We start from the raw sequence: 18,102 nt of genomic DNA on the forward strand, positions 1-18,102 counted from the left end.
AATTGGACATAGTTGAAATATGAGGCAAAATAATATTGCTTATAGATTAGGCATGTTCCCGAAGTGGCATTTTTTTAATTTTTAGCATGCAAATCAAGATTTTTTGACATAGAAATCAAGATTTTTGGTGCACAAATCAAGATTTTTCATACGCAATTTGAGATTTTTGGCACACATACCAAAAAAATTGGCATGCAAATCAAGATAGTTATGGTATGAAACTAGCACGTTACCTAAGGTAATTTTGGTACTATTGAGTGCACTTTCTAAGGCATTCTTTCATGGATCCCAAGGTGGTATAATTATTATAATTTACCTTTCCAACACTTTTTTGACCTACAAGTGGTTTATTGGCCATAACTTGCTCATCTAGACTCCATTTTTTGCAAACAAGATATTGTCAAAAAGCTTCTTTTGAGCCTATTCCATTGGTGTTGGTTATTTTTAGTTTTGGTGATCTTTTGATGGATTTTTTGTCTATTAAAGCTAGGAGTTCTATTTTTTTCTTTGGGAGACATATTTTGAGACATTCTATTTTCCAGATTTTGCTCCAGGTACATCCCATTTAGTTTTTTATTTTTTTGCATTCTGATGGATATCTTGGTTGTTTTAGGTCCAAGGATCAATTTTTTTGTTTTAGATCATTTTTCATAGATTATACTATTTATTTTATTGGCCTTGTGTCTCTTTTGAACTATGATGACATCCTTGTGTAGTATTTTTGCAAATGTGCTAAGATAAAGTGTAACTCTATTGCATTTTTAGATCTTGCACATCTTTATCTTTTGTTGTACTCACACTACATTATAAAGTGCCTTGGGGGATTTCATGTTGTCCATATTTCCATCTTCCTTTCTCAAGTGTGTGTTCCTTCCATGACATTAGCATCATGATGTGTGGATGCCACATGCCAGTATAGGTGTTTGTACTTCTTTTGCACTCTCAATATTTTCGGTTCTTCTTTTTGCAGGAGATATTGCATTCAGTTTTAGTGTTCATATCTTACCTCTTAGAATTATAAAAGGGTTATGTTGGTTCTATTTATTTCTTGGTTTGATGGAGTGAGCTATGTATTCAATATTTGATCCTATGCACTAAGTGATTTCAATGGCTAGATAACTATGCATTTTGGTGAGATGGATCATTTACCATATAGATATTCTTTCATTCCAATTTTTGGAGGTCATGAAGATACCTTCCATCTTTGATTGATCAGCTCTTTAGACTTATTCTTCTCTACTCAGTTATGTTCTATATAGTGGAGGTTCTAAAGATCAATAGTTTGGTAGAGTTTGTAGCTTCATGCTCTAGTAATGTTCTTCATGATCATCCTTTTGTTCCTATCTTTTAAAACATTCTTTCCATCTCTTTTTGGAGTAGGGTTTTTCCCATGTGGTTTTCTCTATTTTTTCTCTTTTTAGAGAATTGGTTATGCTTGGGTACCTCATGAAGCCTTTTTGTCAGGACCCAATTTCCTTTTAGCAGTAGTTTTTAGGTTTTTAGCCACTCACTAAGCTTATCTTAAGGGGGGGTGTTAGAGTAATAATATATTTCTTTATTAATTAAATTATATTTATTTAATTATTAAGTCACTTATTATCTCTAATTTATTTAAGCTAAACTTTAGGCATATAATAGTTAATTATTATCATGCAACCTAGGTTTTACCTATTAGTGCTTTGATCTCCTTTTATAAGGATTGATCTCTTTGAAATTCATTAATTCACTTTTGATAATAGTAATTTGTCTTTTTTCTCATCAAGAATGTCTCATTTGTGGATTTGGGAATTTTAGCCTCCATAGCTTTTGTTTCTCTCTTTCTGCAATAGGTGTTTGCATGCAAGTGATTCATGGGAGCTATGGGGTTGATCTTTCATCAACTTCAACTTGGTCTTATGATGATTTAAATGCTTATAGGGAGGATTTATTTTAGCATGTTATCCCCTTGAAGGAAAATGTCAAACCATTTAGGCAAAAACAAAGGCCTATTAATTCTACATTGGCTCCAAAGATGTAAGAAGAGTTAATGAAACTTAGAGATGGAGGTATTATCAAGCCCATAAGGCATTCCACTTGGGTTTCAAATTTGGTACCATTTAGGAAGAAGAATGGGTTAATCAAGCTATGTGTAGATTTTAGAAACTTAAACATTGCTTCCCTAAAAGACAATTATGGTTTTCCAAACATGGAATTTATGTTGTAGTGGGTGACTGGTTCTGAATTAATAACAACGATGGATGTGTTTTCATACTACAATCAAGTATTGGTTGATGAGGCAGAATAGTATAAAAATACTCTTACAACACCATGAGGAAATTGTATATATGTTATATTTCCTTTTGGCTTAATTAATGCAAGGGAAACATTCCAAAGAGCCATGGATGTTTCTTTTATTGATTATATAGACAAGTTCATGGTGGTGTACTATGATAAGCTAACTACTTATTCCAACAAGGCAAAAGATCATTGTAAATATTTGGAGAGAATTCTTGTAAAATCCCTAGAGTATGGAGTTTCCCTAAATTCAAGGAAATGTACATTTGGAATTATAGAGGGAAAACTTCTTGGTCATATAATATCCAAGAATAGGGTGAAAATTGATCTAGAGAGAGTTGCAACCATTGATAAGGTCCCTAAACCTAAGAATGTCAAAGGAATCTAGTCATTTTTTGGCCAAGTTAATTTCTTGAGGATATTTATAACAAGTTTTATAGAGATTAGTAGGCTAATCTCCAAGATACTTAAAATGGCGGAGTGGTTAGATAGGATGGATAACCTTCAGTTTCTTTCTAGGAGATAAAATATGCGATAAAAAATGCACATGTACTTAGGACTCCAGATTACACTAAGCCTATGCATATTTTTTGGTTTTCTTCTTTCCCTACAATTGTAGCAGTATTTCTTTAGAAAAATGAAGAGGGTTTTGAATATCCTATTATATTCTTTAGTAAATCACTTCAAGCTGCAGAGCTTGAGTATGATATAAATGAGAAATATGCTTATGCCTTAGTGAAAGTAGTTAATGATTTTAGGTGTTACTTGGTTAGTGCCACAATCATAGATTTTGTCCCAAGTGTTATTGTAAAGGACATATGCTTGTAACAAGAGGTGTTAGGAAAAATATGTAGGTGGATAAACATTATCCAAGAGTTTAGCATAGATGTTCAAATCACAAAATTGGCAAGAGGCCAAGATTTAGCAAATTTAATGCCACAATCTAACCTAGATGCTAACCAAATTAATCTTGTAGATGAATATCACTGCTCTTATACCTATGATATGGACCAATTTGAGTGGTTCAAGGATGTCATTCATTACTAAAACACATGGATAATCCACCTAGCATGACTAATAATGAAAAGAGATCATTGAAACTGCAAGTACTAAGGTACATTATTTTAGATGGTAAACTATGGTGGAGAAATCTTGAAGGAGTGTTATTCAAATGTGTGGATCAAGAGGAATCAACCAAGGTCTTAAATGAAATGCATAGTGGATTCTATGGGGGACATTACATAGCTAAGACAATAGCCCACAAAGTGATGAGAGTTGGTTTCCAGTGGCCAAGTTTATTTAAAGATGCTTGTCATTTGGTTAGGAAGTATGACCTTAGTCAAAGGTTTGCTAGAAAATTATAATTTATTGGGAACACCTCATTAAGGTTAGTGTAGGTTCAAGTACCTTTTTAGCAATGGGGAATTGATTTTATAGGGGAGATAGAAAATCAATCAAGTAGTGTTATTCATGGATCCTTGTAGCTACTAATTATTTCACAAAATGGGTAGAGGCTATCCAAACTAGACAAGAAATTAGTAAAGTTGTGAATGGCTTTTTGCTAAATAACATAATTATAAGGTTTGGGTGCCTAGAGAGAATTGTGACAAACAATGCAATATGTTTTAGATCTGATGAGTTTATATAATTATGTGACAAGTATGCTATTACTAGGTCTACTTCTTCCCCTTATCATCCTTAGGGAAATGGGCAAGCATAATCCACAAATAATTGTTTGCTAAAGATTATCAAAAAGATTTTGGATGAGAATAAGAAGAAATGGGACTCTAAATTACCTCTAGTAGTTTGATCAGATAGGGTGACAATCAAGAAAGCCATTGGGCTAGCACCTTTTGACCTAGTTTATGGGGTTTAAGCCAGATAGCCTCAAAACAATCTGATGAGCTTATACAAATTTATCTAGGAGTATGATAAAGATCTAGTGGATGACATACAAGAAAGCATAGATGAACTTGTTGGGTTAAATGAAAATAGAAGAGAATAATCTAAAAGAAATTCTAAATTATAGTTACAAATGAAACATTTGTTTGAAAAAAAGACAGTAGAGAGAAAAATTGAAATAGATGATATCATGCTATTGTGGAATGCAAGACTTGAGGACAAGGGAAAACATGGAAAGTTTGATCCAATCTAGTTAGGCCCTTATCTGGTTCATGACAAGTAGGGTGAAGATTCATATTATCTAAAAGAACCTTCAGGTGGCCTTCTTGAACTGCCAATTCATGAATAGTTCTTGATGAGGTACTTCAGTATAGAGGTATCCTGCTTTCTATGAATAGTAGTCAAGTTTGTAAATCTTTTATATTTTGTATATAAGTGTGTCTTCCCTTTTTTTGGTTTTCTAGCCTATTGTCATTTTTTTTTAGTGCTCTCTAGTCTTGTCAAGTGTGTGGTTGACTTAACAAGAAATTTTGAGTCCTTGCATGAATATAAAATATCCATCATCTCCATATAGAGTCATTGTTAGCCCTTTTAGGATTTTGTCTTTCTTCAGGTTTGGATTTCAAAATTTATAGTAGTATCATTTTGAAAATCTTAGAGAGGGAATTTATCTTTAAAACCCTAAATAAAAAAGATAAGCTCTATTATTGTTTTAATTTTGAACCTTCTACTCTAGGGTTCTATTTTGATAAATGGAAGGGTTTATTAAATTATTATATCCAAAAAAAATTCGTGATTTTATTTTACTTATCCCTTTGCCATGAGAAATTAATTATGTCAAATCCTTTCAATTTTCATATTATCCATAATTATTTTTCCTTTGGTGGACCCATGTTATTGGTTGCTTCATGACTATCAAATTTTGGTTAGATCAATGACCATCACTTTTTCTATTAGGATGTGCAAGAGTTTTAATCATTGTGAGAAAGCTACCTTCCAACTTGTGCCCAATGGGGCCATCAAGTGGAGCAATTTAAGTTTTTTGTGGACCATTGGATCTTGATCAGATCAAGGCTTGTTGTGTTGTTGTTGTAGCAAGATTATTGAGCTATACTCATAATGACATAGTGACATTACAACACGTGTATGCAATGGGACCTTGGTATTGAAGGAAGTTGGGAATGGATACATGGATGATAGACACATGTCAAGATTAGGAACTCTAATGGTAGGAGGTCAGATCTTTGAAGAGCTTGTTTAGGACCATTGATCTTTGTTATGATTAATAGCTATTGTATTGTTGACATACAAAAAAGCACAATGTTTATCCATTGTGATAATGTGATAATGTTTCATGTTTCCTCAGTGGGTCCCTACAAGTGAGTGAAAGACTTACAATTTTTTTGGTTTTATTTAGATGCATCCACATGGTGAAATCATGGGTGAAATGTATACTTGAAAGAATATAAATGGTGCTTTGTTATTGTTTTTTGGATCAAAAGAAGATTGATGGATGTCACATTTTTTCTACAGAAATATGGAAAATTTTAAGAGATGCAATAATGTGACATCACCACATGTCCATGATAGGCCAGACTATGTAATAGATCTACTAAGTTTCACACTGTTGCTCCTCATCAACATCAACGATAGTCACATTCTCACCAAGATAAAAAAACATGATGTGTACTCATTACAGGAATGTGATAACATGCCAAGTGTTGTTGGTGAAACCTAAAATGTGTACTGGGCTTAGTGATTCTTAATCATGTTTTGATGTTTCCACATGGCAAGATCTCGAGTAAAGTGTCTACTTAAAAGTGTACAAATAATGAGCAATTATTAACAATTCAATCATGACAGGATTGATGGCTATCATATTTTCACTATATGAACATACAAACTTTACAAATATTGCAATAACTCAATTGGATGCCATGTGTCCTTGGTGAGCCATCTAAGGAAAGGAAGTTGTGAGTATTTCTAGTCATCAAATCAAGAGAACATTAAGGGTCATTGCATTGTTGATATTAAAACATGCAAGGTCTTTAACCACTGCAACAATGCAATAGTATGACATGTCTCCCATGTGGTCCTAGCTATATGAAATAATAACAGATATTCCAACCATTGGATCAAAAGGATATCAATGGATGTCATTGCGTCGATAAGTAAAGATGCTCAACTATTAAAAAATATGATTATGCAAGTGATGCCACCTATCATTGGTGGATTGGTTATGAAGAAAAGAATCAAAAGAAAGAGGTTTAATCAGCACCATCTAACACAAAAAAAATCTATGGATATCACATTATTGCTATTGAAACATGCAAGGTTTTAAACCATAGCGATGAAGCGATATTGTGCCATGCATCTCTTGGCTTCCAGCAAGTACATTGAGGACTCATAAAGATAAAGTGTATTCTAGTTGGCAAAATATGATTGGTTTGACTACCACATCAACATGCATTAGGATGATTCGGTGATGGAATTCGATTGCAATTGTCAAATATATTATTAATCAATGGTCTACTTTCAAAATTGTCTGCAAAATATACATACTTATTCTCTGCAACACATTAATGATGAATGAAGTATCCTCATCTGAGTATCATCTAAAATTATAATGCATGCATCACATCTTATTCTACAAAAGAGTGATTGAATACCAGAGAAGAGAAAAAAGAGCTAGGAATTTAGTTCTAGAAGATTGTGAATTATTGCAATGAGGAAATAATGAGAGTAGTTCAGTAAGTTCTTGTCCCCATCTTGGTAAATGTTGTCACAAAATTGTGCACCCTTATCCAAAGTTTTTACCTAAGGACAACCTTATGGAACATGGAAACAACCTCCAAATTGTGGGACTTGAACTATGAGGTTGAGTCTCTAGAGAAGGTTAGCTTCCTTTGCTACTGGGATGCACCTAACTACTCTTGGAGAGGAAAAGGGAGAAGGGATGCATGAAATCAAATCTACCTACTCTAACCTAAAGGGGTGATGCACCAAAATAGAGTGTTTGAACTTATCTCTTCCCATGAATGCATAATCAACTAGTTATAATCTCAAAGAATATAGATTCAAACCTTGCTAATTCAACAATTACATGTAGATCAAACAATAAGAGAATTCTAAAGGAAGAAACTCCACTTAATATCATTCAAATGTCAAAAGTAGATACAATCATGAAAATTGTAGAGCATAGACAAAAACATTAACCAGAGGCAAAGAACATTGCACAATGTGTTAATGGCTAAAAGAGACTCAACAGAGGATTACAATGGTTCAGAGGCATGAGAAATTATAGTAGTATGCATGAAAGCAATACTAGAGAATCAAAAAATGATCAACCCTTACAAAGATTACAAATCTACCTTTATAGCTTAGGCATAACTAAGATATTTCTAACTAGAGTAACTCTACAACCACTATCTTAAATGCTTCAGAGAATAATCATATAGTTCTAGGGAAAATCTTGTCCTGGTATAGATTCAAATACAATGAAACCCAATATTTTGCCAAAATAGAGCCTTGAGAAGATAGAATGGTGCCCTTAAGTCATTCTAACCAAGTAGATGGATAAAACTAGAGATGGTGGAATTTTTCCCATTGTTCACAAGGTATGGCATTCATTAGAGAGTGGTTGAAATTGATCGTGAAGATTAGGTTATACAAAAAGCATCTCTTCTTCATAGTTGGCTCAATGAACTAGCATAATCAATAGGTCAACTAAATCCTACAACCAAGATGGGCTGCATGGGCCAATAATCTAATTTCATTTTGCCACCTCACAAAGTCTCCACATGATTGACCATATCACTTTAACTAACCGCACCTCCTTTAGACTTAACCACAACGGTTAACAAAAATGTCAACCCAATTACCAATGCCAACTGCAATTTATCTCCTTAGACACATGTCTCTCAAGTGTAAGATCAAAATCAAGAAAATTTCCTTTACAATCTCACAAAATCCAACAGCTTCATAATATCTTATGTCTTCATTTTTGGCCTTACAATCCTATGATTCCCTAATCTTATGATATCCTCTCATTTTTGTAGCATCGTATCACTAATATTTTTCCCTCCTAGTGCTACAGTTAAGGCTTTTTTTGTAACATCACAAATGATCCCTTTAAGGCCTTTGACCACTCAACCGGTGTAGAATCTTAAGCCTTTCTCTCTCCTCTCCCAATCCTATAATTCCTCAATCTTACAACTCTGGCATAACATTGTAAACGTCATGTTTCACTTTCCTAACTCTATGATGACCTTTGACATCATTTTGATATTATGATCTTATGATGGACCCCTTGTCATAGCATCGTACCTTTATAATTTAGGCTCCCCAATCTTACGACCATCATAACGTCACAACACTCCATACTTTCCTCACATGATCTTATGAAATTTTGTAGCATCATAGGCCCTTGACTTCCATCTCCCGACCTCACAATATTATATTTCCAAAAGTTGTCATTTATCTTTTAAATTCAAATATGGTGATTTTGGTGGTAAGGCAAAGTTGGCCAGTAGTAAAGAATTCTTTTTGGGTGAAATTTTTTAATTTTTGTGAAGATACCTCCCAAATGAGACTTTTTGGATAGGTATATTACCAACAAAGGAATATTCATGATGACTTCCTTGAAAAATTGAGTTCTTTAGCAAATGATTCAACCAAGGGTAAGGAATTGGTCATCAAAGCCCCTAGATTAAAGATTGATGAGGGTTTATATGATAAGGGGAACTTGTTGAGGGATGTGTGGACATCCATGAGTGGTTTAAAATAGTTTAAGAAATGGTTTTCCCCGAGAAAACAAGACACACCCCACAATAATGTATGGGAGTTTGATGTTGGTAAACTTATCATACTAGGAGTCTTCATGGATGTAATTTTTCTAAACATGACTTCCAAGAGGTACGACCCTATGTTACATACGATTGGTGAGAAACTACTTAGGTGATGGTATTTAAAGTTACAACAAATGTAATTAGAGAATTTTCATGTTTAACCCTAACACTACCCTGCATTAGGAGATTGATTTTGGGAAATTGCAAGCAAATTATAATTCTTAGAGAGTCTACCTTGGGAGTGGGCCACTTTAGGAGCACTTTAGCAAAGTGGGAAATTTGACATTGGTTACATCATCCACCCCAAAATCTTTGATGAAGTATTTTAATCCTTCGGTGCAAGAATTGTATTTTTCCTTATGAAAAATATTTGGTATAGAAGAACAAGAGCATATTTCAGTTCCCCTCATGCACATGATAGCCCAAGTCTTGCAATATGGAATGAGCTTGATTTATTATTTAGCTTCTTATTTGGCAGAGAATATTTGTAATGGACTAATAGGAATAGGAAAAGGTAAAGTTGATAAGCCCTTTGGCTAGTATTTCATGCTCATGTATATATGCCTATATAAAGGTGCTTTTGATTTTTAGAAAGAAATGAAATTGGAAAAATAATGTGAAGGTGAGAAAATATTAGTCAGTTGTGGGATAATGATATGTCTTAGTAGGTGATAGATGCCATTTTTGATAGGTTGGATAGATACTTTTCATTGAAGATGAGGGAATTGTTAGTAGAAAACAACCCTTGAATCCCAAAGCCCATGTTGAAATTAATTAGACCAAAGGAGGATGCCATAGGTTTGAAGGTAAGCCCTAATTAGGGAGACATCATCCCTTACCCTATATCTATTATTTCTAGAGTCTATGGTTTTCAAGGTAAACCTCATGTGTTACCCTACCAAGTTCCTCTCAAAATAGGTGTTGTTGAATTTTTATTGCAAGTTGGAGGACTAGAGGAAAAAGAATTAGTTGTGAGGTCAGGAGGGACAATTTTTCCAATTTTTATTGTAGCCCACCAATTTGTGATAACAAAGGGTGGATAGAAACACCTAGGAAATGTTTTGGATAAATATCAAATGGCACAATCCCACCATAGGCTTGAAGATCCTGGGGGTCTCTATGAAATGTTCAAAGAAAGCACTAAGGCTAGGAGTTATTGTCATAATTTCTATTATCCTAAAGATGTTATAAGGAATGAATTCTCTTTGTAAGAGCAAGAGGTGAGGAAACAAAAATGGTGAGCCTTCACAAAGGTAATGGATTTTATAAATTCTCTAGATAGAGATTATGATTCATTAAGGGATGTAAAGTTTTGGGGTGACAAGATCAATAAATTAATGTCACATTTTGTTGAGATCGTGCAAGTTTTGAATGAGAAGAAGGAAGCCTTAACAAATACATATCCAGAGAAGGAAAAGGAGGTAATGAATAATTTTTCTAGGAGGTCATTAATCCACGACAATACACCCTCCAAAGAAGAACTAGATATACTGTGGTTCGGAACATGGATGCACATCATGTTCCAATATATTAGAGACAATATTCTAAAAGTCCTCCCTTAGAGCCATTTACATAGAGAGAAAAATTGGAAGTTGGGACTTCATCAAGAGCTTAGGAATATTCACCCTCCCAAACTCCCATGCATTTTGATAATTAATATACAATGAGGAAATAATTGAAGCAAATAGGAGACCATGATGATGGTTTGATAACAACATCATAATTAGAAGGAACGTTACAAGAGTCCCTAACACTAGTTTTAGACCTCATGGTTGAGGATTTTAAGGGAAGGGAAATTGATCATGTTATTGAATAGGCTTCCAAGAAGTTTATTTCTGGTGATGATTTTGTAAAATAAAGAGCATTCATTCAATTCTTTTGGTGAGCTAATATTTCAAATTTTGAGGCTAAATGCAATAAATTGAAAACATAGAAACCTGGTAAAGATGACTCTATAGTAGAAGAGGAAGTAAAAGAGGAATTGATGCAAATTTTTGATTGAATAACCTTTGAAGTAAGAAGGTAACTACTAAAAGATGTTGGTGTTTTGATACTTCCTAAATGGGCATTGCAAATGCCATAGATTTTGATTCTATTGGGATGGAAAAAGACACAAAATTCATAACAAAGAAAGAAGCTAAGGAGACTTATAAGGGGGTAAAATATAGTGGAGACCACCAAGAATTAGTAATGTGGTCACTAGTTTACCCAAAGAAATTCCACTTCTTTAAACCCTTCTATCCAAGGTATCCCATGAATTGGAATGCTTGAATGGCATCTTAGATCTCTGTATCCATGGAGTGCAAGGGGCATAAGACAAGTATGAAATGAGCCCTCAAATGAGCCTTAGAGATGCAGCCCTTTCTATTAAACCATGCAATGGTAGGTATGTTACACAAGAACAAGAATGTAAGTGTCCACAATGAGTCCCCAAGTATGAAATTCAACTATGGTCTATGTTAGAATGAGATGTAAGAATGCAACTATGTTAACAATATGATAATGTTACCAATCCATGATAATTAAACTAAAGTGATTTAAGCTATTTCAAAATGAACTAAACTACTTTTCAAATGACTCTAAGCTAGTATGAGAATGGTGATGAGGGAATTTAGAAAAGAAGTAGAAGTTCTCCACAAAGCTCTAAGAAATTTGTTGAGAAACTTGCAGTTTAACAATACTCAAAAATGGGATCCTTAGATTAGGAGAGAGCTCTCCCTTTTAAAGGTAGATGGATGGTTGAGATCAAGATCAAGAATTGGATAATCAAGGGTGGGGGTTGACTTTTGGAATGATCCATGCATAAGAGAAATTCAACCAATGAAAAAGAGTTGAGTTTTCATGTGAGACAAAAGCCTTTTCTTTTAATTTGTAAATGAAAAAAGGACTTTATGTGTGCACATTGAGTGAGTTTAGAAGAATGGGGTCTTTTATTTAATTAAAAGGGGGCATATTCTTTTAATCAAATAGGGACTTAGGATAATATAATCAATATATAGGTTAAATTAATTAATTGATTTTTATCAATTTGGCCTAGGTAAATGATTAAATAATTTAGCCAAAATGTTGAGAAGGGGGCTACTAGTCTAGATGACCATTTTTATGTGATTATAACTACAGAAGAGGAATGAATCTAGGTTACAAGAGTTTTGAGATGCAAAACATACATAAAGTTTGATGGTCTATAGTGTGTCAGAAACTGAGAGTCAACAATCATCCCTAATGAATAAAGAACTAGCTGATTTTAATGTAGACGTGGCCAAGAAGGATAAATAGAAATTCATTGATTTAAATAACAAGTTCAAATTTTTTTTTGGAATCTTATGATGAGAGATATATAAAAATCAATGAAATGGAAAAGATCATTTCCAGATTTGAGAGGCAACAAGGGAAAAGAAAAGGTAGAAGGATTAGCTCAAGCAATGATTGCAACATCCCCTACTTAACATCCTCTTACTAGGAATATTGTTGAAATCCTAGACACACCTACACATCAAGAATACTATACCAAGGAAATGGAAGAAGAAAAGGCCAAACAGAGAGTTGCACAAGTAGAAGCATCACTAAAAGATGAAGACAAAATCAGGGATACAATTCTATTTTTGGTTGATCGTGTTAATTAGCCTTTGTTTTATTATGAAATTTCTAAGTTGGTAACCATGTGGGCTCAATTAAACAAGAGTGAATTTTATTTGAGACAAACTTTGGACAAATGGATCAGGAGAGAACAAGAGGTAACTAATTGGTATGTCAAAATAATTGATAAAACTGATACTAGCACATAGATTGAAAGAACATATGATCAAACTATTGATCTGCTAGATTTTGATACAAGAATAGAGATACTACAAAGAAAGATGAAAACATGTTTCTCCTGATATGTTAATAAGGGTTTTGGTATTTTCCCACATGTCCTAAGTAACCCAACTAATATTAAATCAAAGGAAGCATGGGAAAATGAATTGAAAGAAATTGTGAGCTTAAGAATGAATGACATTATAAAAAAACAAGATAATATTTGGTTTGCAATGATAGTTGAAGAAATTGTGAATGTCCAAATATTTTTTGAATCTTTTGAGCCTAAGTTTGAAGAGGTAAAGAAAATAGGGAAGAATATCATGATTAAGGATAAAGATATCCTCAATTTTGATTAGTTATATGATTTATTTTATGGTGAATGGGTAACAAAATATTCTTTAATAATAGAATCTTCACAGGTAGAAATGGAGGATAAAACACAAGACCTAGACACAACTAAGAAGGAGTACCAATCAATTGAAACATGTGTTCAATGCGAGGGGAAAGATATTTAATCAACAATTAAAGAAGTAGAAGAGTAAAAATAGAAATAAAATATAGAAGAAGAAAAGATGGCCCACAACCTACAAAAGAAAGAAAGGAGGAAAAAAGATAAGAGGTTGTTAGTGAGCCTGAAAAGGAAAAGCTTGAAGAGGCCCTTGCCCGACCAGAAAGCACGGATAGCTAGGATGTATTGCAATAAATGATTATCAAAAGGAAAGAAAGTAATTATTGCAATAAGATACCTTACCTTTGTGGTTCATCCACTATAGGTATACCTATGTAACAAATCATGAAACTACTTTCAAAACATGCAAATTAGGCTACATGTTCTTAGATCAATTGTCCCATGGGTTTTTGAAAATGACATTTTTCCTTTAAGTGTAACCGTGTTTTGCTAAAGGACCAATATCCTTTTTTCCTCTAAATCTAGAGCTTGTTGCAACTCACCCTATATGAGTGAGTTCCCAAGGCTAGAGAAGCATCTAAGTTTTCATTTTGAATGAAACATAGCTCATGTTTTGGAGTTGGTACATAGTAGTATAGTCTTTTTATCCTAGGAATGCCATTAATGAAAGTGCAAAGTTAAATTGTTGAATCTTTTTGAGTTTTCTTACAAAGTTGATATAGAATTGTATAGTTTTAAAGAAGATAATACAAAAGCATTTACTGGATGGTTACTTAATTTAGATCTTGTCTCTTCTTGAGTTGCTTTTAAGTTTTTAAAATTTGATGACAATGTCTATTAAATCTCAGTCATGATTCACTATGGATTATATCTAAGTTCATATTTTGTTGATAATCTAATGGATTGTGTAAATGCTTGATGTGCATTCAAAAGAATATTATGATAAGAATGAGATTTTATATCTAGTATTGTTTTCCTTTGCACAAAGTGATAGGATAGATTTGATCTTAAGTATCAAATTTTATGAGTAATAGCCCAATGAATAAGGCACTAATCATGTTTAGGATTGGCAAAATCTAGATGGACTATATAGTGCAAAATTAATCAATCAAATATTTAAATTTTCTTGTTGTAATTTTGAAAGTATAGCTTGAATTTGATTTGAGGAGTCTTAAGGTTTGAGGAAGTATCCATCTTGCATCCCTTCATCAGTTCTTAAATTAGAAGAATCATATGCATTCATCTATTATTCTAGAATTCATACCAAGAGTTGACAAATATGTGGAAGACTTGTGAATTCCAAGGTACACTTCCTAAATCCTGCAAAATTCAAAGGGAAGAAAACTAAAATAGTCTTAATAGTTGGCCCTTTTGATTTTCCTTGAGAATACTTGTTGTGGCTTTTGGCTACCTCCTAGTTACTCTATGCAACTTCAAAAGGTGATTAAAAGGGAGAATAGATACTAAGAATGATAGGAACATAAATGATAAGACTGACAAAAGGGAGAATAGATACTAAGAAAACTAAGACTACAAGGAAAAAGAAAATAAGTATTATTACCTAGTAGAGGAATAGGACACAAAGTATGAGACTTCTAATAAAGATGATGGTGGGGAAGTTGTTTATGTTGCTATAAATGATGACTCAACTATGATGAAAGGTATAAGATGAAAGAGCCATTATTTCTCAAGTTAGTAGGAATGATACATGGATTATTGGTAGTGGTTGTTCACAATATATGACTGGTCATTTTGACAAGTTTGATAATATTAAGCATTATAATGATGGATTTTTTAAACTTGCAAATGATGCTCCATGTCCGATGAAAAAAAAATGTTCCATTATGTTGAATGAGAAGACTAGGTGTGAAAATGATTACTTGGTTCAAGGAATAACATACAATTTATTGAATATGGCTCAATTGAATAACATAGGTCAACAAATGAAGTTTTAGAATAAAAAGGTGAAGATCTATGATGATGCTAGAAATATGAATGATGTTGGAGGACAAACAAGAGGTAGCTTATTATTTCTAAACTTTATTGATGATACATGTTTTATTGCAAGGGTTGAAGATATTTGGTTGTCGCATAAAATATTTTGATAACATAAGCAAGGTTAGTAGGAAGAAAAGAATGAGAAGTTTATCAAGCTTAAGAAAACCTAATAAAGTGATATGTAACAAATGTCAAATTGGGAAAATAACTAAGTCCAGTTTTGAAAGAAAGTCTTACTCATTTAATGATGTACTTGAGTTAGTTCATACTGATATTTATGGTCCTATGAGAGTACAAAATTATTATGGTGATAGATATTTCATTTTATTTCTTGATGATTACTAAAGAATAATGTTTGTGATGTTTTTGAAAGAAAAATATGATGTGTTTCAAATGTTCAAATGGTATAACAAAAGATTTGAGAAAGAAATAGGTAAGAAATTGAAGTGTTTAAGATCTAATATAGGATGTTAGTTCATTTCTGATGAGTTTCTGTTGGAATGTTCAAATGGGAAGAGTACTTCTAAGAGGGGCAGGGGGGTGAATCAAAAGTACACTATTTTTTATCCTTTTCAAACCATTAATAACATATAACTGTAAAACAATTTGCATGCATGAAACATATAAACAAACATGAAATGAAAGCATGCATCAACACATAACAAAAGAGTTTTTGGTGACCCAGAAACTCTCCAGGAATAAGAAGGTAAAACTAGGGTGGGGATGACACCCACAAAAATTACTACAGCAATGAGTTCAACCACTTCTGATGGTTTTCCCTATTAAAGGCTACAACACATTGTTAAATGTGACATATTGAAAGGATTTACAAACACTTTACATGAAATGTCACCCTATTAAAGGATCTACATAAAGGTTGTTAAACCCACCTAATACATAAGATTTTCTTGACCTTCTCCAAAGGCTCTTCTACCTAGCTATTAAGCTAACCTATCACCATAGGATTTCAACCTCTAATACAATTGTGACAGAGTATTAGAACATTTGACCTGATTGAATGCAATCTCAAACTGCTAAGTTTAGGTACTTGATCTACTCTTCCTCTTTTGATCTCTACTAGATCTAATCTCTGAATATGTCCCCTATTCTATTCTAATCAACTAGATGTATAAATGTTTTTCTTTCCACTAACTCTTTTCTCTTCACACTAAAATCTCTCTATAATCTCCCCTTATGTTGTTTTCTTCCACTAATACAATGGTGCATTCATTCTCCTTATAAAGAATGTGAAGACTTAGGATTAGGTATAGATCTATGATCCATATTGAATCTCAAATTCTTGCTCATACTTTGCATTTTTCTTATTGGTTGCATGCCTTCACGATTTTTGTGATTGGTTGCATGTAGATTGCATAGGGAATGTAAATGATTCCTCTTTATCCTTTTTCACCTTTGAAATTTCTTTAAGTCAGCTTGAAAAATAGTTTACATCTTAGTTTGTGCAAATACAAACTCTTATGTTGATCCTGTGTTGCTCGGCACATGAAGTATTACTAATGCTCGACACATACTTTTTCTAGATTGCTCGGCATCAACTATGTTGTCTGGTTTTCTCGGTACTTGTTATATCCTGTATTGCTTGGCATATGTTGTTCTGAATTGCTCGACATCTGAATGATTCTGTTACTTGACACATGAACAATTTTGGATTGCTTGGCACTAATTGTGACTCGGCACCTATTGAAATTTTGGCTCGGCATACATAGTGAAAATGGTTAACTGTGTTGACACTCATTTGTCAATACTATTTATTTGACCAACAATCTCCCCCTTTGACATGAGTGTCAAAAACACTTAACTAAGCATTGGTGATCCTAACCTTATTGAGTACATTTTTTACTTGCTTGGCTTTCATGCAAAATTTAAAAAATTATGAGTAGCAATATATCTTATGACTCCCCCTAATTTGATTATGCCTTTGAAATTGAAGTTTTGTGCCAATGTGCTTGATCGTTTCTGTCCTTTGACCTATTTTTGCATTTTGAGCCTATATGTTGTATTTGATCTGTGTGATATCCTTGTATTCCATGTGATTAACAAAATTTTACATCTCTTCTTCACTCATTTATTCCTTGTCTCCCCCTTTTTTGACCATTTACAATCATTCCCCTTTATTCTCAAAATGAATGAAAAAATGGAGTGAAAGAATGTAATCAAAATGATCAAAATTTGGTAATTACCCATAATATCTACATATCTCCTCCTTTTCTCATCACTCCCCCTATAATATATCTCCCCCTTTTTGACACTGATGTCAAAGGGTTCTATGGAGTAATACCATGTTTGGCCAAAAATGAGTTGTTAACCTCTAGGAGTATCTTTAGAGCTGCATCCCAATTGTTTAATGTAATATCCAATGACTTGTGTTGGATTGCAAGCTCTGCTACTAAGTCTACAAGTCCTTCATGTGTAGAAAGATTGGGATCTTTCTTCAGGTCTGTCTTTGCATACATTTGCTCCTTGTGGAGTACCTCCTAGTGAGGGGTGATGGAGGATTGAATTTCCATTAGCTTGGCTTTTATATTAGCCTCCTTTGTTGTTAATACAGCTAGTTCCCTTTGAGTGTGAAGCGTCTGAGAAAAATGCTTCTCACTTTGAGATGGATTGGTAGGAAGTTGCATGCTAGAAATCTTTAGATTTCTTTCCAAGCTCATTATTTTTTGGCTAGTCTCATGTGTGACGTTGGAAAAATCACACAATTTATTGTAAAGGGAGAATATATTCCCAAGTACAATTTTGACTTTATCTATTTTCTTAGCAAGGTCAACTTGTCCCAAAATGATATCATTTGATATCTTCTTATTGATCTTTCCTTGGAACTTCTTCTCTAACCATTCCATTAGTTTGTCATTG

The sequence above is a fragment of the Cupressus sempervirens genome, chromosome 11 (genome assembly GCF_028749045.1).
Source record: "Cupressus sempervirens isolate cs-2001-9-10 chromosome 11, ASM2874904v1, whole genome shotgun sequence".
In the NCBI taxonomy this organism is placed as follows: domain Eukaryota; kingdom Viridiplantae; phylum Streptophyta; class Pinopsida; order Cupressales; family Cupressaceae; genus Cupressus; species Cupressus sempervirens.